The 27,570-nt window shown below is 37.7% G+C and overlaps 1 long non-coding RNA gene across 1 annotated transcript; it reads left to right on the top strand.

The window, feature by feature from the left end:
- The first annotated feature begins 1,090 nt into the window (after positions 1-1,090).
- LOC130466892 (uncharacterized) lies at positions 1,091-15,772 on the top strand. The gene is made up of 3 exons (XR_008927050.1): positions 1,091-1,282; positions 1,371-1,430; positions 15,469-15,772. It is a non-coding gene; the product is annotated as an uncharacterized lncRNA (long non-coding RNA).
- The last annotated feature ends 11,798 nt before the right edge of the window (positions 15,773-27,570 follow it).

Raw genomic sequence — 27,570 nt, 5'->3', positions numbered from 1 at the left:
ATCAGGTCCAAAACTAGACTCAGTTCTAACTCTCTAACTCCTTCTAGGTTCTACATTAGATGATGCAATTCCATGATGCGCAGCAGAAGAGGAAGGACATGTAACAGGTAAACTTGCTTGCACATTCAACTTGATAGGAAAAATATGCTCAAAAAATTCAACATCCCTTGACTCACGAATTGGCCCAGAATCAGATGCATCCTTAAGGATAAGCCTATATGCAGCACTGTTATAAGCATTACCAATAAAAATCTCATCAACGGTCTTAGGCCCAATCTTACTCCTTTGAAAATCGAGAAGTCCTATTTTTCCTAAACACCCCCACACTTTAAGGTAACTCATGTTTGGCTTGAAACCTCTCCATAACTCAAAAGGGGTTTTATCCAGATTTTTATGGGGAACACGATCAAGCACATAGCAAGCATAAAGAATGGCCTCGCCCCATATGTAATAGCTCTCCCTTAACCTCTATGCAAATCAAGTTCCTAGAATAATCAATTAATTAAAATAAACTTGATTGTATGTTGCTATTAGATAGGAATATTATCTATGAGAGTATTTTCTTTTGTTTTATATTTACATACATGCATCTCTCTCTCTCTCTCTCTCTCTCTCTCTCTCTCTCTCTCTCTCTCTCTCTCTCTCTCTCTCTCTCTCTCTATACATATATATATATATATATATATATATATATATATATATATTAGTTAAGTAAATACTTAGGCAAGTATTTAATTTAGTTCAGTATAAGTTATCGAGTAGCATTTTCTGTGCGACTTCAGGTGAGGAATTTATTTATTTGAGGAAAGTTTTAACTAAGGAATTGGGCTATATACTAAGTATAGTTAATTAATAAGAATTATTTTGGGAATGGGTTAAGTTAAATTCAAATGAGAGCTTTTAATGATGTATAGGAACAAGGGGAATAATCTGGTCAGCAAGGTCATATTAGGAGACCCATTTAACTCCCTTAAACTCGGTCAAATAAGGGACTTTTTTACATTTCATAACCCTGATGAACCTAACTCAATACCATAGTAATATTCACTCGTTCCTCATTCATATACTCCCTGCCCAGAACCATTTTCTCTCTCCCTCCTCTGCCCGCCAAACCAATGAAGGTAGTTGGGCTACCTTTCTTCTCCTTCCTTCGTTTTTTTCTTCTCTTTTCTTGCATGAAAATTGATAAAACTAATATTTGTTAGTTATTAAAGAGTGGGTAGCAAGATATTTGCATAAAAAACTTGGGAACTTAGAGAATCGGAGAAAAACTTCTAGTAAGGTAAATCTGGAACCCAGTCACTATTTGAGGTTATTTGCATGCAAGAACTTGAACTGACTTCTTAATGGTTTTTGTTTATTTATATTAGGTGCAGCTTGGCGTAAAATTTAGTTGGAAAAAGAGGAGTCGACCAAACCCTTGTTGTAAGGTACACATTCAGAACTGGAAATTGAAAAACAATGAAATTGGGATTTATGGATGCATTTTTTATTTCTGGACGAATTGTAGAGTTGTGGGACTTGTGAGTAGACAAGAACCATGTTTGCTTAGTTTTTTTTGTCTATAATTTTTTAAAGTGTTTGCATGTTGTGAAAATCTCGATTTGTTTCAATAGAAATTGCCTTAGTTTAACATCTTGGTGATTAATGGTGTTGGTGATGATTTTCTATCTTTTGTGGTGATTTATTGTTGTGAATGGTAAATTGAGATTCCTGGTTGTATGAAAGGAGTAGTAGAACCTTGGTTTTGATTAAGAAAGTGTGCAATTTATAAGTTGCATAACTTCAAAATTTAATTTAGTTGGATTTTTCCACTAATAAAAATTCTTGTATGTTTTACTAAAACAATCAATTAAAAACTAAGTTTTAAATCACATGATTTCTCTTTACTAATCATAAACTTTCAGTAGACTAATGATGTTTACTAGTTTAGCTTGGAAAAGTTCAACTCTTTTGCTTTGATAAACAATTGAATTTAAACCAAAATCCATGTTTAAAGAGAACCATTTTTTTTTCTGAAAGATATTGTGTAGACCTAATTTGTGTCTCCCCTTTGGGATGATGACGATACCATTATCCTTATTAGGTGATTGGAATAACTCCAGGCGGAAATCCCAATTTCTAAGAATACTTCCAAAATTCAAGATCCAAAATCCAAACCCCGAGACCGTTCCCCTTTCGATTCTCGGTACAAAATACAACTTTCCAAATCCAATTTCAAAATCCAAGAACAATCTCATCTAGTAGACCATCCCATTGGTTTTACTAGGCTTTTTCCACTCAAAATCATATAAGGCAAGTCAAATTCGGGCGCCGACCCACAAAACCGAGCATGCCGGGCCCCGTCCCGTAAAACCGGAATTCAAAACCCGAGAAAGGCTTGTTTTTAGACGCTAAATGATGCCTTAAACTCCGAAAATAAAAAACGCCAAACCTAGTACTATTCTTACAACAGGTATGAAGGAAATAATGCCCTTGGTCCAAGTATGCATTCTATGTTAAGTCTAATAAATGCGGTTCAGTATTAATTAACAAGTTAATAATTCAGTGAGATCAAGTGAGCTGAATGCCTAGCTAGAGGCCGCTTCAGTTCAAGTGGAATTAATGATATTAATCCACAGCTTACTCTTGACTGAACCCGTAGGGTCACACAAATAGTACGTAAACAAATCAAGTATTTAATGGCATTAAATACTCTATCTATGGATATTCGGAATCGACGGATCTTGGTTTCAGTGGGAGCTGAGATCGTCACAGGCAAGAAATGAATACTCCGGAAACGATGATATTACCGGAAACGGAAATATGGATCGTATCGGAAATATAAATATTATCCAAGTCGTAGATGTTGCCGGAAACGGAAACATGGTACGTATCGGGAAATATTATCGGAAATGGAAATATTACCAGAATCGGAAATATTGCCGGAAACGGAAATATTGTCAGAATCGGAAATATTACCGGAATCGGAAAATAATTCCGGAAACGGAAATATTAAATATTTGTTCGAAACGGAAATTAATTCCGGAATCGGAAATGTTAAATATTGTTCGTATCGGAAATGAATTCCGGAATCGGAAATTTAATCGGAAGCGTATCGTACGAATAAGCATCGGACGAGGCCTGCCGGACGAGGGCCCAGCACGAAGCCAGGCCATCGCCCAGCAAGCCAAGCGCGCCGCACAAACAGCCACGCCAGGCCCAGCGCAAGGCCAGGCCCAGCAGGCCGTGGCAGCGCGCACAGCGCGCGCAGCGCGCGCGGGAGCTGCGTGGGCTTGCAGCTCGCGCAGGCCTCGCTGCGTGGGCTGCTGCTCGTGCGCACGCATGGGCGGCCCATCGTGGCTGCCGTGTGTGCGTGTGTAAGTGTTTGTGTTCGTGCACGTTTCCTAAAACGTGCAGAGTTCGGTTAATGATTAAATTCCTAATTCTATTTGATAAATTAATTAAATTAGAGTTCTTGTAGGATTCTAGGTTTAATTAATTTGTATCTGAATAGGATTCCAATTCCCTTTCCATAACCCTATAAATATGTGGCCTGGGTTCACAATTTATAACGAGTTTCAAAGTATTCAAAGTGAGTTTTTGAGAGAAAAATTCAGCCACACATCTTGCTCAAAAGTGCCGAAAATTCTAGTACCTTAAGGGCGATTCTAGTTGGTCAATCTTAAGGCGGATCCGGACGTGCTGTGGACTATCTAGGGAGGGACGACACTTGGAGTCCTAAAGACTTGTTCTTGCTCGGTTCGGGCGCAGCTAGGGAGGGCACGCAACAAAGAGTATGCATCTAAATTATGCTATATGATTATGTGTAAATAATATGTAATCCTGGGTTAATGGTTGTTTCCGCATGATTTATGTAATATCATATGTATCATAACCTAACAGTGGTATCACGAGCCCCTTATTATTTTCATAATCTAAATTGCATAAACATGGTTAAATATTACAAATTTGCAAGAATTAAAAGGGGTGATTAATTTTCGTATTTGTTAATTAATTGCAAATTGCGTTTATTTAATTATACGTACGCAGTTTTTCGGCAGTTTCTTCGTTACTCATTCAAATCGAGTGATTTTTGTGTCAATTCCGCATGTAAAAGGCATTCTAAAATTTTGACAAAAGTAATTTTTTTCTGCCGAACCCAGAATTCTCAAATTCGAAGCCTAACTATGACTTTTCGAAGGTTTTAGTTTTTCGAATGCAAAATTTCGTAAATTTAAGATGTTAAATTAAATATTTGCGATTCTTGTTGATAAATCTTGAATTTTTGATTGACCTACTGCATATGTTTAACAAGTTTGAATGCCTAGTCTTGTTAATTATGCAATCTAATTTGTAATTATGATTAATTTGTTGAAAATTAGAATAATTTAGAATTAATTTAATTTTCATAATTAATTGTAATTTAATTAGAAACCTATGATTAAAAACCACCATAAAAATTGTAAATTTATGATAAATTTTAAATTTTATGACCTAGGCTTGAATCCATAACAATCGGAAATCAATTGGATAATAAATTTTCGATTTTTCGCCCTAAAATTATGAAATTGATAATATTTATTAATTTGTCATTAATTTTATAAATTTTAAATTTTTTATGCGATTCGTTCATATAACTTGCACGCACAAAGCAATGGACGCTTCGTGTTACCCTTAAGGGGTGTTGTATAATGCGGGCATGCGACGACGAGCAAGGGAGCTCGTCGCCCGTGCGGCACAAATGCAATGAGCAAGGGCGTAGTGCACGAGCACAAGGCAGCAGCCCTGCCTTGTGTCGTGGGCCACGAGCAATGGATGAATGGGCATGGGCGAAGGGCGAGCCAAGGCAGTCGCGTGTGGGCAGCAAGCGAGCTGCGCCACAACGCGCACTGCCTCGTGCAAGAGCGCGCAGCCTCGCGCGCAGCGAGCGCAAGCTCGCGTGCCACGAGCGCTGCGCCCAGCGTTGCTCTCGCGCACAGCGAGCGATGTCGCGCGCCCAGCGAGCGATGTCGCGCGCCCAGCGAGCGATGGCTCGCGCGCACTGCGAGCGATGGCTCGCGTGCGACGAGCGCTGGCGCGCGCGCAGCAAGCACCACAGCGTGCGATGGCTTGCGATGGAGATGCAGCAGCTATGCGACGAGCGCATGGGCTGCGCGCACATGGCCAGCGATGGCTGTGTGCGTGCGGCCCATGGGCGTGCAATGCGTAGGGTGTTTGCGTTACGATTAGATCGTTTTGAATGTTTAATTTGAAAATTTCAGTTCACGTAATTTTAATTAATTTTAAAATTAATAATTTAAATTATTTTCTTGGATTTTAATTTTGAATATTGTAATTATAATAAATGTTATTTATTCTAATTATTTTACTAAAATTAAAATCATGAATTAATTTAAAAAACGACTGAAATTAAATTAAACTTTTTGGATTCAATTATAAATTTATATGAGCTTTAAATTTTAATTAAATTTGTATGTTTCCGGTTAGACTAGAAATACATTTTTATGTTTAAAATTAGTAAAGCATATGAATTTATTGGTTTAAGTGGGAGCGTATTTTAGTCATAAACTCTTGATTAGGTCTACAAATCCTTAAGGTTAAAACAACTTGATTAGAATTAATAAGGACTAAATAATTGGTAGATTATTGGTGCCCTTGATTAATTGCTGCAAATATTTACGTGATGCATAATGTGTTTTACTAACCAGCTAAGTGGGCCATTCATGATAATGAATGGGTGAATGGTATATATTGTATATGTACTGTTTTGCAGGTTATGAAGTGACTAGTATGGCCCAAATAGGATAGAAAATATGGTCTGCGTACCATTAATTTGAATGTAATTGCTCTAAAGTACCAAAGTTATTTTTCAATTCAAATATGGTCTGCGTACCATCAAATAGTTGTAATTAGTTATAGCTTATCCTATTTGAAGAAAATGGTGCCTCCCACGGAGATTTTCAAGACGGACTTTGAAGTTAAAGCTTCAAGATGAAGTCGGGCCATATTAGATCACAAATATCTTATGCATGTTTTAAGTTATTTATTGCTTTTAAATATGTCTTAAAATGCATGAGATCAAAAGCTTGATTATGTTGCATGATTAAGGATTTTAGTTCACTTAAAATCTAACCAACATAGTAAGAGCCTTAAGTTCCAAACTTAAAAATTGAGTTAAAAGGTGCCATGCCAAAATATACACTTGCTTGGATATCCTTTACATCAATCTAGTAATAGTTTTCGCTCAACGAGGTGTTACTTATTGGTCCTAAAGGGGCAAGGTACACAAATAATTGTGAGTACATGTTAGTTTTGGTGAAACTCAACGATATAAGTAAGGAGTCCTTTTATGTCGTGGCAAAATCGATAGGTTTACCTAATAAGTTCTTAGACGTACCTATCAACCAAGAATAGTTTCTAGACTATTAGCAAAAGGCTTTTGCTTACCTAAGATGTTTTAGGATTAAGTCGACAAACTGTGCTTAGTTCTTCAATGATTTTAGGATCTTGGAATCATTTTATTCACACCTGCCGGAACAATAAATTCGAATAAAATGCTAATAACTTGTTTGAATTGCATGGTTGCTTTAATTTCAAGTTATTATTCATGATAAATGTTTAGACTTTGCATGCTTCAATGTATGTTTTAATTATTGTTTATAATTAAATATCTTGCACTGCAATAAATCCTTTTAGAAAGGTAACAGTAAATTTCCTCGATTGGTAGTGAATCCAAGAACGATTCACGGAAAAGAGAGAAAGTGAGCAATTTAAAATGTACGTTTCTTATATCGACTTTTATGGTTGTTTTCGAATATCAAAATCGAATGGCAAACCAATTGGTGCTTGTGAATTCAAAATACAATGTAGTTTTGAGATCATAAAGCATTGAGTTTAATACGCTCAACTTTGCCAATGGTTAACAACCTAATATCTTTGTCCATTTAATTCTCGAATGAGTCTAGTCCCTAGACATTCGAATAGATCGATGCTTAGAAGAACTTTAGAAACTTCTAGTAAGATCATCTAGTTGAAACAAAATATTCAACATAAATTAAAATGGTAAAGAACCTTGTTGGTGACATTGGACATGTCTAACAAAGTATAAAAGTCAACACTAAAGAATTCAATTCTTAAGACTATAAGAAAAGGTACAAGAAATAGGAAAACGAGGAACAAATGAAAGGAATTTACGATTTCGTTTCTACCTATAAGTTTATGTTTAAAGAGAAGTGACCTAGCAATCAAACTTCCTTGGTATCATATACCGCTTGAGGTTCTTACTTCGATAATAACTCAAACAATGGAAGCTAGGATACACTAATGACCTACAAGTGGGAAATGAAGCATGGCAATGCTACATTAGTTGTAGGGTCATCTAGTTTGTTTTAAGTCCTTTCAAAGGCTGGAACTAAATGGCTATTTTGTTCCATAATCAGCATACCTAAATTTCTGCTTCAAAGACAGAAAGACTCACATTCAGAAGAACAAAAACAATGCTTGTTTGTTTGTTTATTTGAATGAAATGATCAATTACAGGTTGAGTCAATATGCTTGATTAAAACAAACAACTCTTTAAAGAACTTTACTAGGTTCAAATCAAACCCTTGATTTGAGTTCCATTAATCTTTGGCATTGTTGCTTAGACCATATCAACAAGTTAACATTCATAAGCTCTATTTTGATGGACCTTTTGAAAGTTGGTTGATTTCTAGATCAACTTAAGACAAGCTAGTCTTACTTGTTGAAAGTAACAAAGAATATGAACTATTGTTAGAACGCCTAGACGATAGAGTTCAAAGCTAAAGAAAGGTTTTATGACTTTATTATTTCACACAGATTTGAGTGAATATAGGTTTATTTACTCAAATGTGATATAAGTTGAATCTGTTTGGCTAGTTCAAAGATTCAGAAGTATAAAAACCACTTCGCAAGAAATCATAAAGATCTAGGTTAGATCATGTTGATGATTACTTGAGACCAAATATGATCATCAATGATTGTGTGTTGTAATTTCACAATCTAGCTCCATAAGATATGGCATATCTACGTTGGAATGATCGAAGTCAATTAATACTTGATTCGATCAATGATGAATCATAAAGACTTTTCCTATAATTTCTAAAACAAAATGCTCAACTACCACCAAACTAAACCAAATTCGTCAAAGCTATTGAAAAGTAATTTCAGGATATCTTTTCAAAAGAGTTGCTAAACTCAGTGGGAGCTTAGTGTTTGTTATTCAACAAACTAAGGCCCAAGTCTAGATATATGTTCCATTGTGATTTATTCAAATGAGACACAAGGGTATTGTTTCTACCACGAACATAATGTTTGTTTGCTCGAAATAATGTCCTTTTGGAGATTCGTTTCCAAAATGACAAGTGGGAGAAAATAGACCTCGAAAGTTTTCGAGGCGAACAACAAACATAAACGGACATTCCGGAGGCTTTTCGAAGTGCTTAAGAAAATCCGAACTTATTCTTTAAGGACTTTAGAAGTGGCTTTAAAGAATAGACATCTCTTAGAAGACTTTACAAGTGCTTCAAGGAGAACAGAATATTCAAAGGACTTTCAAGTGGCTATTGATATTCTATTGTTTGATGTTCTATACCCAAGTAGGCATAGAATTCAAGTCACTGAAACTATGAGATTCTTCTATTAGATAGTGAAGAAACATAGAGATCAGGTCAATGAAACTATGAGATTCTTCTATTAAATAGTGAAGAAACCTACAACTTGCAGTCAAACTATTATCATGTAGATTAATGAGTTTGTGACTTGTAAGAATGCTATGACGAAACCTAGATTCCCTAAAATGGTTAGAGGCCATATATAGACTCAAATGTTTTAAATGGTCAGAGGCCATAAAACATACTCAATGTTTTGATGACAAAATTGAAATTTTGTTGATTTGCAAGAATAGGTTCACACCTATTGGTTGCAAGTTTGTTTTAAGGATAAAAACCATCAAACATGGAATTGTGTTCACACACAAAGCTAGATTAGTTGCTAAAGGTTACAAGCAAATTCATGGCATGGATTGTGTTGAAACCTCATGCAAAATCGTAATGCTTAAGTCTATAATTCAAGCAATGATTGCATATTGGTACATATGGCAATTGGATGACAAAACGTATTCCTCAATCAAATGTTGGAATAAACTATGTACATGGTATGACATAGGATTTGTGGATCCAAATAAATGCTTGAAAAAGAAAAATAGCTTATGAAATCTAAGTACAGATTTAAGCAAGCAATTGGGAATTAGAAATGTATTTTAGTGAAGCTAATAAGTATTTTAGTTTCATAAAATGTACATGATTCTTATAGATATATAAGAAGTTTAGTGGGAGTACATAAAACTTAATTGGTCCTATGTGTATCACACACATATCTCTCTATTGTGAAATAACATTCAAATGCTAATAACTTAGGTTTGAAATTATTCATCAATGTTGGACCAAGGCGAAACTTAGTGCATACTGGGTATTAAGATCTATTTACAAAGATCTTATATTAATGTTTTAGATTAAGTAATGGCATTTACTAAATCAAACACGAAAGTCTCCATTGGAGATATTCGACCCATGTGAATAAATCTAAGTAAAGGATGTTTGAACTATGTATAAGCATTTACTAAGTTAAACATCAAAGAGTCTAAATGAGATTCTTAACCTATATTATATGTCAAAGAATTTAGCTAAATTTAGTATCTACTGAAACTAGATAAGCTAAAGTTACATGAATAGAATTCAATTGGGAATTATTCTGCAAAAGAATTTATCATGTATGATATAATATGAGGATCGCCAAAAACGTATCGTATGACTTTAGGCATGACGAACATATACCAATCTCTATTGATCTAAGTGAAATCAACTAGATTGAGATCAAGAATACTTATGGTACTTGAAAAGGTACATAGGAATAGTTCTTGATTCAAGGAAATAAAGATATGCTAAATATTGATGCTACACGCATAAACACTGGCAAAGGATCAAGCAAGACCCTTTGGAGTTAACCATTGATAAGGACAAGCTATAGAGCATCGTGTTTTGAAATGGCAACATGGATTGGAGACCATGAGTTGTTGCGTGGGAAATTAAAATAATAATTTCTATGTTCTAAGATATAGTTGGAGAGTCTTCCACATATCTATGAACTGCTTGGATAGGTAAATCCAAACAAAGCATCACTAGCAACCTATACAGTTGAAGTAAAAGTAATTATTGCCTAAGAAGCAATAAAACAGGGTTGTTTAAAGTTCTTCACTGAACTTGGGTAGATCACCTATCTGCTGGCTTGATGGTTCTTCATTGAAAAATGCGTAGAACCACTCTTGAAGCAAGAAAAACGTCTGCTAACTTGATGGTTCTTCATTGCAAAGTGAGTAAAACCACCATCGAAGTAAGAAAGACTAGATCACATAATAAACAAACTCGAAAAGATCTTATCATCATATCTCGACGAACATTCGATGAAAAGGATATTAAGATTGGCAAAGCATGATAACTAAACCTATGCAACAAGTGAGAAGCAACACTCACATTGTAGCACTGGAAATCAAGCATAGCTTTGAATTCCATGAATTGTTTTAGAAGATGGGTTTGAGGCCCATGGTTATAAAACATTGGGGTTGAACATTTATCATATATGAAATGTATTTTCATATTCCATTTAATCTTGGTTTAGTATTAAATGATGAGTCCCTTCAAATTTGACGATATATTCAAGATAGACTGTCAGGACCAGTCCTGTGACTAAGAAATGTCTATCAAGTGAACTTGAATGTCAAAGGTTGAAAATGGTCCCTAGTCGGAGTTTTCTATAAAATTGGACGCATAGAAAACGTTAGACGATTAGAATGCAAGATGACTAGTAGTTCTGTTTCTTGAACTATGTGGACATGGCAATGTCATAATCATTTGCATAGATACTTACTTTGGGAAGACTAGTATCGGACAAGACCTATGAAACTTTACTGTAAGAGATGAAAGTCTGTCATAAGTAAATTTCATTAAATTATTAGACACTAAATCCTCAATACCTGAGTGATTTGAGATTACTTGTTTGAGAACTGGTTGCTTTGACGTTGACCAACCGTCGCACCGTAAAAGGAGGCTATAAAGGCAACGCTCAGGTAATCACCTATCAAACGAAGTCTAATCTCAAGATCGCAAGATTGGGATTGTCCTCCCATAAATCGGGATGAGATGCTTAAAAGTTGTACAAGGCCACTCGGAGAGCTAGAAACTGTGAAATGCATGGCCGTGCTCGGATGAATCATAGGCTATGATTATCTGATTATTTGATCAGTTGAACTCTGAAACCGAGGAACACCTCTGGACATAATAAGGATGACAACTCTTACCTTATGTTCAAGAGCAAGCATCGAGCGACAAAGGAATTAGGAAATGCACACTTGTCCCTAAGGACAAGTGGGAGACTGAAGGAAATAATGCCCTTGGTCCAAGTATGCATTCTATGTTAAGTCTAATAAATGCGGTTCAGTATTAATTAACAAGTTAATAATTCAGTGAGATCAAGTGAGCTGAATGCCTAGCTAGAGGCCGCTTCAGTTCAAGTGGAATTAATGATATTAATCCACAGCTTACTCTTGACTGAACCCGTAGGGTCACACAAATAGTACGTAAACGGATCAAGTATTTAATGGCATTAAATACTCTATCTATGGATATTCGGAATCGACGGATCTTGGTTTCAGTGGGAGCTGAGATCGTCACAGGCAAGAAATGAATACTCCGGAAACGATGATATTACCGGAAACGGAAATATGGATCGTATCGGAAATATAAATATTATCCAAGTCGTAGATGTTGCCGGAAACGGAAACATGGTACGTATCGGGAAATATTACCGGAAATGGAAATATTACCAGAATCAGAAATATTGCCGGAAACGGAAATATTGTCAGAATCGGAAATATTACCGGAATCGGAAAATAATTCCGGAAACGGAAATATTAAATATTTGTTCGAAACGGAAATTAATTCCGGAATCGGAAATGTTAAATATTGTTCGTATCGGAAATGAATTCCGGAATCGGAAATTTAATCGGAAGCGTATCGTACGAATAAGCATCGGACGAGGCCTGCCGGACGAGGGCCCAGCACGAAGCCAGGCCATCGCCCAGCAAGCCAAGCGCGCCGCACAAACAGCCACGCCAGGCCCAGCGCAAGGCCAGGCCCAGCAGGCCGTGGCAGCGCGCACAGCGCGCGCAGCGCGCGCGGGAGCTGCGTGGGCTTGCAGCTCGCGCAGGCCTCGCTACGTGGGCTGCTGCTCGTGCGCACGCATGGGCGGCCCATCGTGGCTGCCGTGTGTGCGTGTGTAAGTGTTTGTGTTCGTGCACGTTTCCTAAAACGTGCAGAGTTCGGTTAATGATTAAATTCCTAATTCTATTTGATAAATTAATTAAATTAGAGTTCTTGTAGGATTCTAGGTTTAATTAATTTGTATCTGAATAGGATTCCAATTCCCTTTCCATAACCCTATAAATATGTGGCCTGGGTTCACAATTTATAACGAGTTTCAAAGTATTCAAAGTGAGTTTTTGAGAGAAAAATTCAGCCACACATCTTGCTCAAAAGTGCCGAAAATTCTAGTACCTTAAGGGCGATTCTAGTTGGTCAATCTTAAGGCGGATCCGGACGTGCTATGGACTATCTACGGAGGGACGACACTTGGAGTCCTAAAGACTTGTTCTTGCTCGGTTCGGGCGCAGCTAGGGAGGGCACGCAACAAAGAGTATGCATCTAAATTATGCTATATGATTATGTGTAAATAATATGTTATCCTGGGTTAATGGTTGTTTCCGCATGATTTATGTAATATCATATGTATCATAACCTAACAAGGTACAACACTACAAGACGAAACAAGGACGAAGCCCGCGTCCTTGCTTTGGCGGCATTCAAGCCACGTCAGCAGCGCACTGCGCTGGTCCAGCGTGCCGCGCTGGCGTGTGCTGGCGCCTTGCACCCATTCCTCCTATAAATACCCCTCATTTTCAGCAAAAGAAGGGGGAGAGAACAACAATACAACGTCGTAATTCTGACATTACGCCTCAAAATACAACTAAAAAACTCCTCAAAAACACATACAAAATTCCTAAATTCAAAAGCAATTGGGAGCTCTTGCCTAAACCTAACTATGTAAATCCGTATCCCATTCTAATCAACTATGTTGCTTTGATTTCAAAATGATTAGCAATTTTGTGTTTTTTTAATCATTAAAAACACCACTTGCAACAATCATACATGTTTTCCAAAAATACAAACTTTTTCAAAATACAAAATGCAAACTTTCAAGATTCGAGGATGTCCAAATTGTTTACAATCACCTCTTTGGACTAGAATTACCTTCAAGTATGGGGTAATCAAAGATGACACCTTTTAACATTTAAAGGTTTAGTCTTTTGAGATTCAAAACTCCATTTTTCAATATACAAGTTCAAGTTTTCAATTTTCAAGATCTTACCATGTTTAGGGTTGTTCATGGTTACTTCCCTAGGATCCCTTCAAGTTCAAATTTCAATTATTTCATGTTCAAAACTTCAATATTCAAGCTTTCAAGATCAAGTATAACATGCAAAATCTAGGATATTTGGGTTGAGCAACCTCTCCCAAGTTGAGATTTTTGGCTTTGAATTCGTGTCGGGCGCACTTACTTTTAAGGAGTCGCTTGGCGTTCGAATCTCATGTGCCCAAGTACAAGATTCAATTATGCACCTTTCAATATTGCAATTTTAATATCGCACCTTTCAATACCGCAATTTCAATATCGCACTTTCAATACCGCAATTTCAATACCGCAATTTCAATTCCGCACTTTCAATTCCGCATCTTTACTTGCCTAGCTAGTCCATTTCTAGGTAATGTGGACCTACTCCCTAGTCCTTTTCTAGGGGGTCTTGTATTTACTAATTCCGCACTTTATTTAGTATTGTGATGTTTCTTTATTTGCTTTATTGCTTTCATCACCGCACATGCTAAATACAACAAACTACAAAGGTTACATCACGCTTAACAAAGATAATTTCTTGGAATTCCGACCTTAGGTTCCTTAAATCAATCTTTAAAGCAAAGGGACCACCATACAATTAGATATTCTATTTGCTCTAAATACAAACCCACATAGTCTAATCTAGGGTATATTTTCGAAAAAATGTTGTGCCAACGTACTTGAATATTTCTAAAGCTCGCGGAATAAGCATTTTGTTCCCGTGCCCGGATCTCACCCACCCGTTTCGAGGATTCAAAGCCTTATCAAAAATAGAGTCACTTGCGGTCTTTCAAAACGAGACTTTAAACAATGTTTGGTGGCGACTCCTTCGAGGTACAAAAATTCTATGGTTTTCTAAAGAACCGCCCCTCTTGTAGAACGGGAAACAAGTTTTGCACAAAAAAAACCCCCTACATATTGTCAAATAAATCAAAGTCTTACAATGATCATATGGCTTTATTGGGTTTTCCAACAGATTTTACTATAAGTAATCAGGTTCGTAAAGTATTAATTAAGCCCTAATTAATTTTCTACGACCGATTTTTTTAAAATTATATAGGCAACGGTGTTCATTTGACTATTTTGAGAAGTAGTAACAATAGTATTTTTCTTTAATTCTCAATTCAACTCTATAAAGACAATATGTCCCTCACTTTAAACAATATACTTTCATAAACAAGTTGTGATTTGAATTGATTCTCGGAAACAATTCCTAAGGTCAACCACGATGTTGAATTAAGGCAATGACAATTACTTAAAGGTTGTCTTGAATAAGTTTTCCTCAAATTGTTTAAGAGAGGTGTTCAGGTTACTACTCAACTACGCTTATTTTGGAAACCCAAGTTGCTAAGTGAATCTCTAGTTTGTGACTTCAATTAAACCTTGCCTTGAGTTTCGGTTCGAAATTGCAAAAGTGTATATCTATGGTTTGTTTTTGAAGCAAAAAAATTATATATTATATTAGATAAATATGGCCTTGGGAAGTAGCTGTGAGTCACGGTGATGAAAAACATTGGAAGCGAGTGCTACATCAGTAGACTCGTGATAATGGGCTTGACCCATATTTGGAGGCGAGTTTTACTCGTGGTAAGCGGGCTTGACCCGTAGTTAGGGACATGTCCTAATTAATTCTTGCAAGCATAAGTTTAAAGAGGAGGCGATGGCCCCACTGGTCTAGGGACAATTGGTTGAATAACCTTTCCCTATTCGTGTTCACTTTCCCTTGAGGCAACCCTTTGAAGAATTTTCTTTTAAACTAACTATTTTAAGGTGCTATAAACATTTGATTATGAAATCTATAAAGGGGCTTTACATGTTGACTTTGTTTCCATCTTCTTGTTAATTATACTTCTTTTTTTTCTTTAATTTTTTTTTCTATATTATCCCTTATTTCAAAATGTTGTGTACTCATCTTTGTGCTGACTGTGTGTTTTGTTTTTGAACCTGTTCTGGTGGGGGCAGACCCTCGTGGATCGTGTAGGTAGGTCGTGGTGGGGTTCAATGATGGCGGTTCTTTGGCTTAATGTACATGTTATGTGATGAAAAAATGTAAGTTAAGTAATATTTTGGATTTGTGATTAGCTGGCTAGTGGATATAGGCAAGTAATATATTTTGGAAGAAGGAAATTGTAAGTCCTTTATTAACTGTGTTGTTGTGGTCAAGTACCTTAAACTTATATTTTTTTTTGTAATGACTTAAAGGACGGTTTTCTGGCGTATTAGTCCGCTAATCTAGGGTTAGACTTCCGCTGCTTAGTTAATAAATGCCTTTATTTGCGGGTTGTTACACCACATGTTAAAAGGCATACCCGAACTAATAAGCATAGCATTCATCATATCCTTAAGGGTTCTATTTTTCCGCTCAGCTATTCCATTTTTTTCGGGGGTATAAGGAGTTGTAACCTCATGAATAATACCATTAGTTTTACAGAATTTCTTAAGGGGGTTTCCATCATACTATCCACCTCTATCTGATCTCACCCTTTTAATTTGAAGGTCTAATTGACTTTCAACTTCAGCCTTATAGACAAGAAACTTTTCCCCCGCCTCATCTTTAGTACTCAATAAATAAACCATAGTAAAGCAGGAAAAATCATTAACAAAGGTAATGTAATAGCGCTTTCCTCCTCTACTCATACAATTCTTAAAGTCACCTAAGTCACTATGAATTAACCCAAGTAAAGAAGAAGTACGAGACACACTTTTGTTAAACGCTTTCTTAGGGTGTTAAGCCTCCACACATACTTCACACTTATCAAAGAAAGTAATTTTTTATTTTGTTTTTGACAAGCAAGAGGGAGAATAAATTATAACCTGAAAACTGGTTACAACCTAGACCATGAAACCAGGCAAAGAGCTAAGGAAACACAGCCACAAACAGCAAGTCTCAACACACTGAGACTGAACAGCCCTAGAGCAAACTATAAAGCAAACAACCAGCTCTTATCTAACTCATTAATTCTATCTTGACACAACTGAATAGCTCTTTGCTTAACACTATACTTCAAAGTTTGGATGACAGTGGCAACAGCTGGCACTGCTCCCTCCCAAATTGAAGTATTTCTAACTCTCCATATTGCATAAACCAAGCCTGCAACGGCAGCAAAAATGATCTTTCTCTTGAAAGCACTCTTGCAGTACCTTCTAGTCTTGTTCAGGATCTGAAGAAAATTCTTCCTAGTACAAGACAGACCTAGCTAATCTGTAACTACAGCCAAACAATCCAAGCTGTAGGAGCACTCAAAAAAGATATGAGCACTGGTCTCAGGGGCAGAACCACAAATGGCACATAGATTATCAGTGCTGATGCCATATTGATGAAGCCTAAACTTGGTTTTGTGTCTATCCAATAAGGCTAGCCACAGGGAGAATCTATGCTTAGGAACAGACAGTCTGTTCCAAATATACCTAGCCCACTGAGTTCTTTCAGAAGGGGTGCAGAGCTTGATGTACATACCCTTGATAGAGTATTTAGAGTCAGTGAGCCAACTAGGGTCATTAAGCTTTTCAGTACACAACCTTTTGACCTTGCAAATGTGCTTCACATGCCAACTGGCAGCTAATGATGGTGAGAAAAGCTGCCAGGTTTTGTTTTTTATATACAAAGCATGAATCCATTTCACCCATAAATTATCTTGCTTTTTCTCAACTGCCCATGCCAGCTTTCCTACAGTTGCTTGATTCCAAAGAGCCAAGTTTCTAAACCCAAGACCACCTTGTTCCTTAGGATCACAAAGTTTATCCTAATTAACACTGCCAGGTCTACCCTCATCATATGCTCCAAACCACAAATATGATCTGCAAATGGAATTCATTTTTTTAATGATGGAGGTAGGGAGGAGGAACAAATGACACCAATACACACTGATGCTCATAAGAACAGAGTTTACCAACTGCATTCTCCCTGCAAAGGACATGTGTCTTGAGCTCCAAACTTTAATTCTAGCCACCATCTTTTCTACTAGTATATTACAGTCACCCTGCTTGATTTTCTTTGGGCTAATGGGCACCCCAAGGTATCTGAAGGGGAAATTATCAATATTGTAACCAGAAAGACCAGTTATGATGTTTTTGTCATGAGTAGACAACCCACAGCAGTAAATAGATGATTTACTAGGATTAACCTGTAAACCAGTAGAAGCAGAAAATAGCTGAAGACCCTCCAACATAAGCTGAAAAGAAGTAACATCTCCATGGCAGAAGAGTAAGAGGTCATCTGCAAAGCACAAGTGATTGAGATTGACTGTTTTACATCTTGAGTGATGTTTGAAAGTGGGGTGAGAAGCAACTAGCTTCATAATTCTTGAAAAGTACTCCATACAAAGAGTGAATAAGAGGGGGGAGAGGGGATCCCCCTGTCTTAAACCTCTTCTAGGTTGAATTAGGGGAGAAGGAACCCCATTTATAAGAAGAGAATACTGAGTAGTGGTTAGGCAAGTCATAACCAGCTGAATAAAGTGATGGGGGAAGCCAAACTCCTTCATAACTTCCTCTATAAAACTCCACTGAACAGTGTCATAAGCCTTCTTGAGGTCTAGCTTCATCATGCAACTAGGTTTAGCATTTCGTCTAGTATAAGACTTAATAATATCTTGGCAAATCATCACATTATGCAAGATTGATCTTCCTGCAACAAAGGCACCCTGGGTGGGTGAAATGATATCTGGCAACACTTGTTTAAGCTTGTCACACATCAACTTTGAGATACATTTGTAGATTACTGAGCAACAAGCAATTGGTCTGTAGTCAACAACAGAGTTTGGGACTGTAACTTTAGGAACAAGAGAGATAGAAGTGACATTCACTTCTTTTAGAATTTTTCCTGTAGTGAAAAAGTCTGAAATGGCTAAACACAAGTCATCTTTTATGATGGGCCATGCAGCTTTGAAAAACTTACTGTTGAAACCATCCAACCCAGGTGCTTTATTATTTGGGATTGTATTAAGAACTCTCCCAATATCCCTCTCCTGGATACTAGAAGAAAGGATGGCTAGATGCTATGCAGTGAGTCTTGGACCTTGGTCTATCACTGCTGCTTTAACTGGTGTTCTGTTGGTCATAGATTCACCAAAAAGGGAACTGTAGAACTGAGTGAAGGCTTGCTGCACCACATCACTAGTCTGGATCCAATTACCCTCCTGATCATGGATAGAGTTAATCTTATTTTGTCTTCTTCTGTGCTTAATACTCATGTGAAAAAGGCCAATGTTATCATCCCCCAACTGAAGCCATTGCAGCTTGTCTGTTTGCTGAAGGAAAGAAAGATAGTTGTGATGAGCAGTTCTGTAAGCCTCATTTGCAGCTTTCTCCACTGAGGCTAGAACACTGTCCATAGGGGCATCATGCAAAGCATTCTGTGCAAGAACAAGATCATTGTGTGTTTTGATGTTATCAGCCTCAACTAAACTGAAACCATTCTTGTTGAGCAATTTCAAATCAGCTTTAATCCACTTTAGCCTCTGAATAACCCTAAACATGTGACAACGATGGACTGGCTTGCTCCAGTGTGCCTGTATTGGGGGAATGAAATGCTCAGAATTGACCCACATGTTATAGAATCTGAAAGGTTTTTTCTGGTGTGCCACTCTATAACAGCTCATGATCATAGGACAGTGATCAAACTCCTCTTCTGGTAAATAAGTAGCTTCAGCAGTAGTGAAAATATCTTCCCACTGTGAGTTGGCTAGGACCCTATCAATCCTAGTGAAAACTCTAGCTGCACCATCCTGCTTATTTGTCCAAGTGAAATGTCTCCCCATGGTTTTAACTTCAGCAAGGTTGCAAGAAGACATGCAAGATCTCATTGGTTGTATTTCCCCCCATTTAACAGGAGAGCCAACCCTATCTTCAATAGCCATGATGGCATTGAAATCTCCCATGATCACCCAAGCCATGGAGATTGAGGTAGCTAAGTGAGAGAGGTCCTGCCAGAGAGCTTCCCTATCTTTCTTATTAGAATGACCATAAATGAAACTGCACCAAAAAGTGTGACCAGCAGGTTTAGAGGTAACAAAGCAATGCACCATTTGAGAGCTCATGAACTTGACATCAACATCAAAGGAAATAGGGTCCCATCCAACCACTATTCTTCCATTTTTATGCTGGCTGAGGTTGGTAGTAAAACACCACCCTGGACATACATTAAGGTAAAGATCCCCTAATTTAGGAGTCTTAACCCTAGTTTCAAGGAGACTGAACAATTTTGCTTGATGAGAAAGGATGAACTTCCTCACCCTTAGTTGTTTATCCTTCCTGTTCAGTCCCCTCACATTCCAACAAAGAATGTTATCCATTAGGCACAGGGGATTTCACCCCCTGACCTAATGCACCCTCACTTTCTCTCATCACAGTCTCAGTTGAAACCACCTCTTCTAAGTTATCCAATCCATGAAGTATTGTGAAACTGTTTCTGGTTTGAACTGGCCTTAGCTCATGGCATTTTTGTCTACTGAATCCTGTGGCTTGAATAAATCCCTCATCATGTGCCTCAAGCACAGGTGTAGAAGCAGCTGTAGCAACAGTTGGTGGAGCAGTCTGTTGCTTTGGAACCCAAACCTTTTTTACCACTGGTTTCTTTGTATTAGCAACACATTTATCAGATGAGTGACCCATTCCCTTACACTTGGCACAAGTTATGGGAAGCCAGTCATAGTCTACCTTTTGTTCCAGCAGAACACCTTTCTCATTCATGAATTGAATGTTAGTGGGAAAGGTTTGAGCAATCTCAACCTTAACTAGGACTCTAGCAAACATCAACTTGTCCCTTTTCAAAGTGGCTTGGTCAACTTTGATCACTGATCCTACCAGGCCAGCAATCTTGTTTAGACTCTTCTCTCCCCAGTATTTTACCTCCAAACCAGGTAGTTTAATCTAGATTGGGATAGTTTTCACTGTTTATTTGGTCAAAGCCATATCAGGTGACCATTTCTTGATGATCAAAGGTTTAGAATCGATGAATTGAGCAGTACCCTGAAGCACTTTAGCACAATTCTCCATGGTGGTGAAACGGACCAGAAAAATCCCTTTCCCAACTAAGGACACCTTATCAACACCCAATTTACCCCAAATTCTATGAAAGAAACCCTCTATCACATGTTGAGGTGGTTTCGCACCTAGAACATAGCAAACAACAGCAGATTGTCAAAAACTAATTTCCTCTGCAATATCATCATCAATAAAGACAGGGGGGGTTTATTATTATCCTCAATAATCATAAAAGGAATGGTGGAATTATCATTAGTTTGGTGCAAATTGATCACATTAACATTCAGGTTCATCATATTATCATTCCCGCCATTTTTCGATTGAAAATGGGTATGAACATCAGTACCTGAATTGAGACCATTAATCCAAGCATTAAAGTCATCACGAACATTAGATTGGTGTTGTAAATCTCTCAGTGCAGTTCTTGGAGTGAGAATCGGGTTCTCCTGTGAGTAATCAATATCTGGGTGTTCATCGTCACTTTTCTCACTTTGGTCAAAATCGCCATTGTTGTTCACTGTTGCTAAGCTTAGGTGTTCCTTTGTACTTGCACGAGTGTTAATTAGGTCTCTTTGAGGAAACTTGCACAGATTGTTTCCCCTTCTGGTTCTGTGAATTGCGATTGCGAGGTCTTGCCATGGCGTCGAAGACGAGGGAGGTTCCTGCTTCGAACCCTCTCAAACGCAATTCTAGTGATCTTCCAAAGGAAGTATTGCTAAAGTCAGGAATTAAACTAAGTTGTTTAAGTCGCTTAACAAATGCAACATTCACATGACCTAGTCTAGAATGCCAAAAAGAAACAAATTTAGCAATATAAACAAAAGCAGTAGGAGATTTATTATCAAAAACAACATCAAGCACAAACAACCCCCCATTACAAAATCCCTTTCCCACAAAATCCCCATTCATGATGAGTACAAGTTTATCAGATTCAAAAGTTAATTTGATACCAACTTTGTTCAATAATGCACCAGAAATGAGATTTCTGCAAATATCGAGTACATGCAAGACATTTTGCAAAGCAATGGTTTTTTCGGAAGATAATTTCAGAAAAACCTTTCATTTTCCAAGAAAACTCACATTGCTTGAGTTTCCCATGAAGACGCATTCTTCTTCAGAAACTTTTCCGTACTCCTTGAACATCTCCTTGCTAGAACAAATGTGACGAGTTGCACAAGTATCAAGCACCCATTCTGTCACGTTGCTTACCAGGTTCACTTCCGACACCACATCAGCAATGACCTCATCTTCAACAAGGTTGGCTTGAGATTTTTGTTCCTTTGCTTTGTTGTTCGGTCCATGCCCTTGTCTACAATCTTTTGCGATATGGCCGTACTTACCACAAGTAAAGGAGTTACCCTTGAATTGTCTATTTCTCTTGAAGTTATTGTTGGCTTGTCTGGTCCCATGAAGTTGATTAGAACCTTTATTATAACCTACATTTTTATATTAAAAAAGGTTAGCAGTAGAAGAGGAATGATCTTGAGATTTCCCTTTAGTTTGAATTCGATTCTACTCTTCTATCTTGATCCCAGAAACCAACTCTTGGAGGGTGAAATCCTTCTTTTTATGTTTCATGGAGTGAACATGATTCTGTCACGAAGGAGGTAGCTTTTAAAGAAGACAATTAGCTTGAAACTGATCAAAAAATTTCATTCCTTTTGCAATAATATCAACACATAGATTCTCATACTCATGCACTTTATCTAAAACAGGCTTATCATCAGTCATACGAAAAATTTAACCAACGAGAAAAAGCATATTTCTTAGTCCCAAAATCATCAGTACTACACTTAGACTTTAAAGCATCCCAAATATCCTTTGCATTCTTTGACTTACTATGAATCATGTAAAAGGAAGTAGTCATGTAATGCAACAACATACCACGACAAGTCTTATTATCCTATCAAAATCCCTAATAGAATTCACAAGGGCTACATCAACAAGAAGAGTATAATCTACCCCAACCTGACCCAAGAAAAGTCTCATTTTATCAGACCATAACCTATAGTTTTTCCCATCAAAATGTTGCATTTTCGACATATCATGAATAAATCATGGGAAAGCGTGAATGAGGAAAGGGGTACAACAGTACGGATATTATCATCCATAATTCACGAATAAAAAATAAATTCGACTTTAGATTGTAGGAACTATGACTAATAATAACAATCATTTAAACGAGCTTATCTATAACAATGTCTGTTAGGTTATGACAAATATAAAACATATATTTCATGCGGAAAAACCATAAAGCCAGGAATCCAAATTAATTGCCACATAGTCAATTCGCATAATTTAGGATAAATACATGTGACGCGTGCCTTCCCTGGCTGCTCCCGAACCGAAAAAAACAAGTTTAGGACTTCAAATGTCGCCCCTCCGTAGACAGTCCACAACACGTTTAGATCCGCCTTATATTCAATTAACTAGAATATTATCTAAGGTTATATGTTTATTCGAAAGCTTAATTATATTTTTGGGAAATTATTAAGTTAGTTTAAACTTAACTATATGAATACTTGTTGATTATGATGTATAAATTGTGATTATGAATCACCTATTTATAGGTAGGAAATACCGAACTTAGATTTCCACTAGGATTCAATTTACTAATTCAATTAGAATTCTAGTTAAATTAATCCATTAGAATTTAATGTTTAATCAAGCATTTAATTCTTGTGGAATTAGGAAAACAATTAATCGAACAATCCTAAACGACTAAGGATTCGTAGCATTGCACAAACCACACACACGCAGCCGATAAGGCCACGGTGCGCGGCTCGGCCCAAGCAGGCTGGCAGCACGCGGCCCATCGTGGGCGCTACTGCTGGCCTTGCTCGCTTGCTCGGTTGGGCCTACCTTGCTTGCTGCTCGGCTAGGCCTGCCTTGCTTGGTTGGGCCTGTTGTCCTTGCTGCTCGCTGCGCGGACTTCGCTAGCCGCGGACCTGGCTTCGTGCTGGGCCTTGCGTATAACAAGCTCGTCCAACGACCGTTTCGTACGTCGCGCTTCCGATTCGTTTTCCGATTCGAACAATATTTAATATTTTGGATTCCGGAATTTATTTCCGATTCGAACAAATATTTAATATTTTCGATTCCGGAATTTATTTCCGATTCCGGCAATATTTCCGTTTCCTGCAATATTTCCGATTCCGGCATTATTTCTATTTCCAATTATATTTTCTGATAAGTACCATGTTTCCGTTTCCGGCAACATCTAGGACTTGGATAATATTTATATTTCCGTTACGATCCATATTTCCGTTTCCGGCAATATCATCGTTTCCGGAGTATTCATATTTTGCCTTTTGACGATTTCAGCTCCCACTGGAACCGAAATCCGTCGATTCTGAATATTCATAATTAGAGTATTTAATTCACTTAAATACTTGATCCGTTCAAGTACTATTTGTGTGACCCTACCGATTCAGTCAAGAGTAAGCTGTGGATTAATATTATTAATTCCACTCGAACTGAAGCGACCTCTAGCTAGGCATTCATCTCATTTGATCTCACTGAATTATTAACTTGCATAATTAATTAATACTGAACCGCATTTATTACACTTAGCATTGAATGCATACTTGGACCAAGGGCATTATTTCCTTCTGTCTCCCACTTGTCCTTAGGGACAAGTCTGCATTGCCTAATTCCTTTGTCGCTTGATGCTTGCTCATGAACGTAAGGTAAGAGTATTCATTCTTATTATGTCCAGAGGTATTTCTCGGTTTCAGAGTTTAACTGATCAAATAAACAGATAATCATAGCCTATGATTCATCTGAGCACGGCCATGCATTTTACAGTTTCTAGCTCTCCGAGTGGCCTTTCTCCAACATGCTTGATTCCCATAGCTGCATTGTGCGAGTTGTGCTTCGCCTGCGGCAGAGGTTTAGTTAATGGATCTGAGATGTTGTCGTCAGTTCCAATCTTGCTTATCTCGACTTCTTTTCTTTCAACGAACTCTCATAGAAGGTGAAATCTACGAAGTACATGCTTGACTCTCTGGTGGTGTCTAGGCTCCTTTGCCTATACAATTGCTCCGTTATTGTCACCATATAGAGCTATTGGTCCTTTAATGGAGGGGACTACACAAAGTTCTCCTATAAACTTCCTTAGCCAAATATCTTCCTTTGCTGCTTCATGTGCAGCAATGTACTCCGCTTCAGTTGTAAAATCCGCAATGGTGCTCTGTTTAGCACTTTTCCAGCTTACTGCACCTCCGTTGAGGCAGAAGACAAACCCAGACTGTGATCTGAAATCATCCTTGTCGGTTTGGAAACTTGCGTCTGTATAACCTTTAACAATTAATTCATCATCTCCACCATAGACCAGGAAATCATCTTTGTGCCTTTTGAGGTACTTCAGAATATTCTTGGCAGCAGTCTAATGTGCATCTCCTGGGTCTGACTGGTATTTGCTCGTAGCACTGAGTGCGTACGCAACATCCGGGCGTGTACATATTATAGCATACATTATTGAACCAATCAATGATGCATATGGAATCCCACTCATTCGTCTACGGTCATCCAGTGTTTTTGGGAACTGAGTCTTGCTTAGAGTCATTCCATGAGACATGGGTAGCTAACCTCTGAACCTTTCAAGCACCTTATTGATATAAGTGCTTTGACTAAGTCCAATCATCTTTTTAGATCTATCTCTGTAAATCTTGATGCCTTGTATGTACTGTGCTTCTCCTAGATCCTTTATCGAAAAACATTTCCCAAGCCAAATCTTGACAGAGTTCAACATAGGAATGTCATTTCCGATAAGTAATATGTCATCGACATATAATACTAGAAAAGAGATTTTTCTCCGAGTGACCTTCTTGTATACACAAGATTCGTTTGTGTTCTTGACGAAACCAAAGTCACTTACTGCTTCATCAAAACGTATATTCCAGCTCCTTGATGCTTGCTTCAATCCATAAATGGATTTCTTAAGCTTGCATACTTTTTTAGCATTCTTTGGATCCTCAAAACCCTCACGCTATGTCATAAACACAGTTTCTGTTAAAACGCCGTTTAAGAAAGCGGTTTTGACATCCATCTGCCATATTTCGTAATCGTAATATGCAGCGATTACTAACATTATCCAAATAGACTTCAGCATTGCAACTAGTGAAAAGGTTTCATCGTAATCCACACCGTGGACTTGCCTGTAGCCTTTCGCAACCAATCTAGCTTTGAAAACTTCTAGTTTCCCATCTATGTCCTTTTTCAGTTTGAAAACCGATTTGCTTCCTATGGCTTGGTAGCCATCTGGCAAATCAACCAAATCCCAAACTTGGTTTTCAGACATAGAGTCTAATTTAGATTGCATGGCTTCTTGCCATTGCTTGGAGCTAGGGCTCGTCATAACTTGTTTGTAAGTCGCAGGTTAATCGCTTTCCAGCAATAGAACTTCATGGCTCTGGTTCGTCAAAATACCTAAGTACCTTTCTAGTTGAGACCTATATCTCTGCGATCTACGCAAGGTTAAATTTCTTGATGGTTCTTGATTCTCACCAGATACTTCTAAAGATCTCTGAGTTTTAACTTGAATGTCATCTTGAGCATTCTCTAGAGTTTGTTGTTCGACTCGAATTTCTTCGAGGTCTACTTTTCTCCCACTTGTCATTTAGGAAATGTGATCTCTTTCCAAAAAGATACCATCTCGAGCAACAAACACCTTGTTCTCAGATGTATTGTAGAAGTAATACCCCTTTTTTCCTTAGGATAGCCCACAAGGATACATTTGTCAGATTTTGGATGAAGTTTGTCTGAAATTAATCGTTTGACGTATACTTCACAACCCCAAATCTTAAGAAAAGACACATTTGGAGGCTTTCTAAACCATAACTCATATGGAGTCTTTTCGACAGCTTTAGACGGAGCTCTATTTATTGTGAGTCCAGCTGTGTTTAGTGCATGTCCCTAAAATTCTATTGAAAGTTCGGTTTGACCCGTCATTGATCTAACCATGTCTAGCAAGGTTATGTTCCTCCGTTCTGACACACCGTTCCATTGAGGTGTTCCGGGAGGATTCAATTCTGATAGAATTCCACATTCTTTTAGATGGTCATCGAATTCATAGCTCAGATATTCACCGCCTCTATCAGACCGCAGTGCTTTAATCTTGTTGCCTAGCTGATTCTCTACTTCACTTTGAAATTCCTTGAATTTGTCAAAGGATTCAGACTTATGCTTCATTAGGTAGACATAACCATATCTACTGAAGTCATCAGTGAAAGTGATAAAGTAGCTGAAACCACCTCTAGCATTTGTACTCATTGGTCCACATACATCTGTATGGATTAAACCCAATAGTTCAGTTGCTCTTTCTCCAACTTTAGAGAAAGGTTGCTTTGTCATTTTTCCAAGTAAACATGATTCGCACTTACCATAATCCTCAAAGTCAAATGGTTCTAGAATTCCTTCCTTTTGAAGTCTTTCTATGCGCTTCATGTTAATATGGCCTAATCGACAATGCCACAGATAGGTGAGATCTGAATCATTCTTTTTGGCCTTTTTGGTATTTATGTTATAAACTTGTTTGCCGTGATCTAGTAAATAAATTCCATTGACTAATCTAGCAGATCTATAAAACATATCTATAAAATAAAACGAGCAACTATTGTCTTTTATTTAAAAAAAAAAATCCCTTAGCATCTAAGCAAGAAACAGAAATGATGTTTTTAGTAAGACTTGGAAGATGGAAACATTCTTCCAATTCCAAAGCTAGCCCAGAGGGCAACGACAAATAAAAAGTTCCTACAGCTAATGCAGCAATCCGTGCTCCATTTCCCACTCGTAGGTCGACTTCACCCTTGCTTAACCTTCTACTTCTTCTTAGTCCCTGTGAATTGGAACATAAGTGTGAGCCACAACCTGTATCTAATACCCAAGAAGTTGAATTAGCATGTATACAGTCTATAACGATAATACCTGAAGATGGAACTACTGTTCTGTTCTTCTGATGTTCCTTAAGCTTTGGACATTCTCTCTTGTAATGGCCAATTCCATCACAATAAAGACAGCTTGATGTGGACTTGTCCTGCTTTGTCTTCTATTGCCCTTGGACTTTCCACCTTTCTTGAA

Source organism: Spinacia oleracea, chromosome 2 (assembly GCF_020520425.1).
Source record: "Spinacia oleracea cultivar Varoflay chromosome 2, BTI_SOV_V1, whole genome shotgun sequence".
NCBI classification, from domain to species: domain Eukaryota; kingdom Viridiplantae; phylum Streptophyta; class Magnoliopsida; order Caryophyllales; family Amaranthaceae; genus Spinacia; species Spinacia oleracea.
Note: the sequence above shows the minus strand (reverse complement) of the source record. Positions and strands in the feature narration are given on the sequence as shown.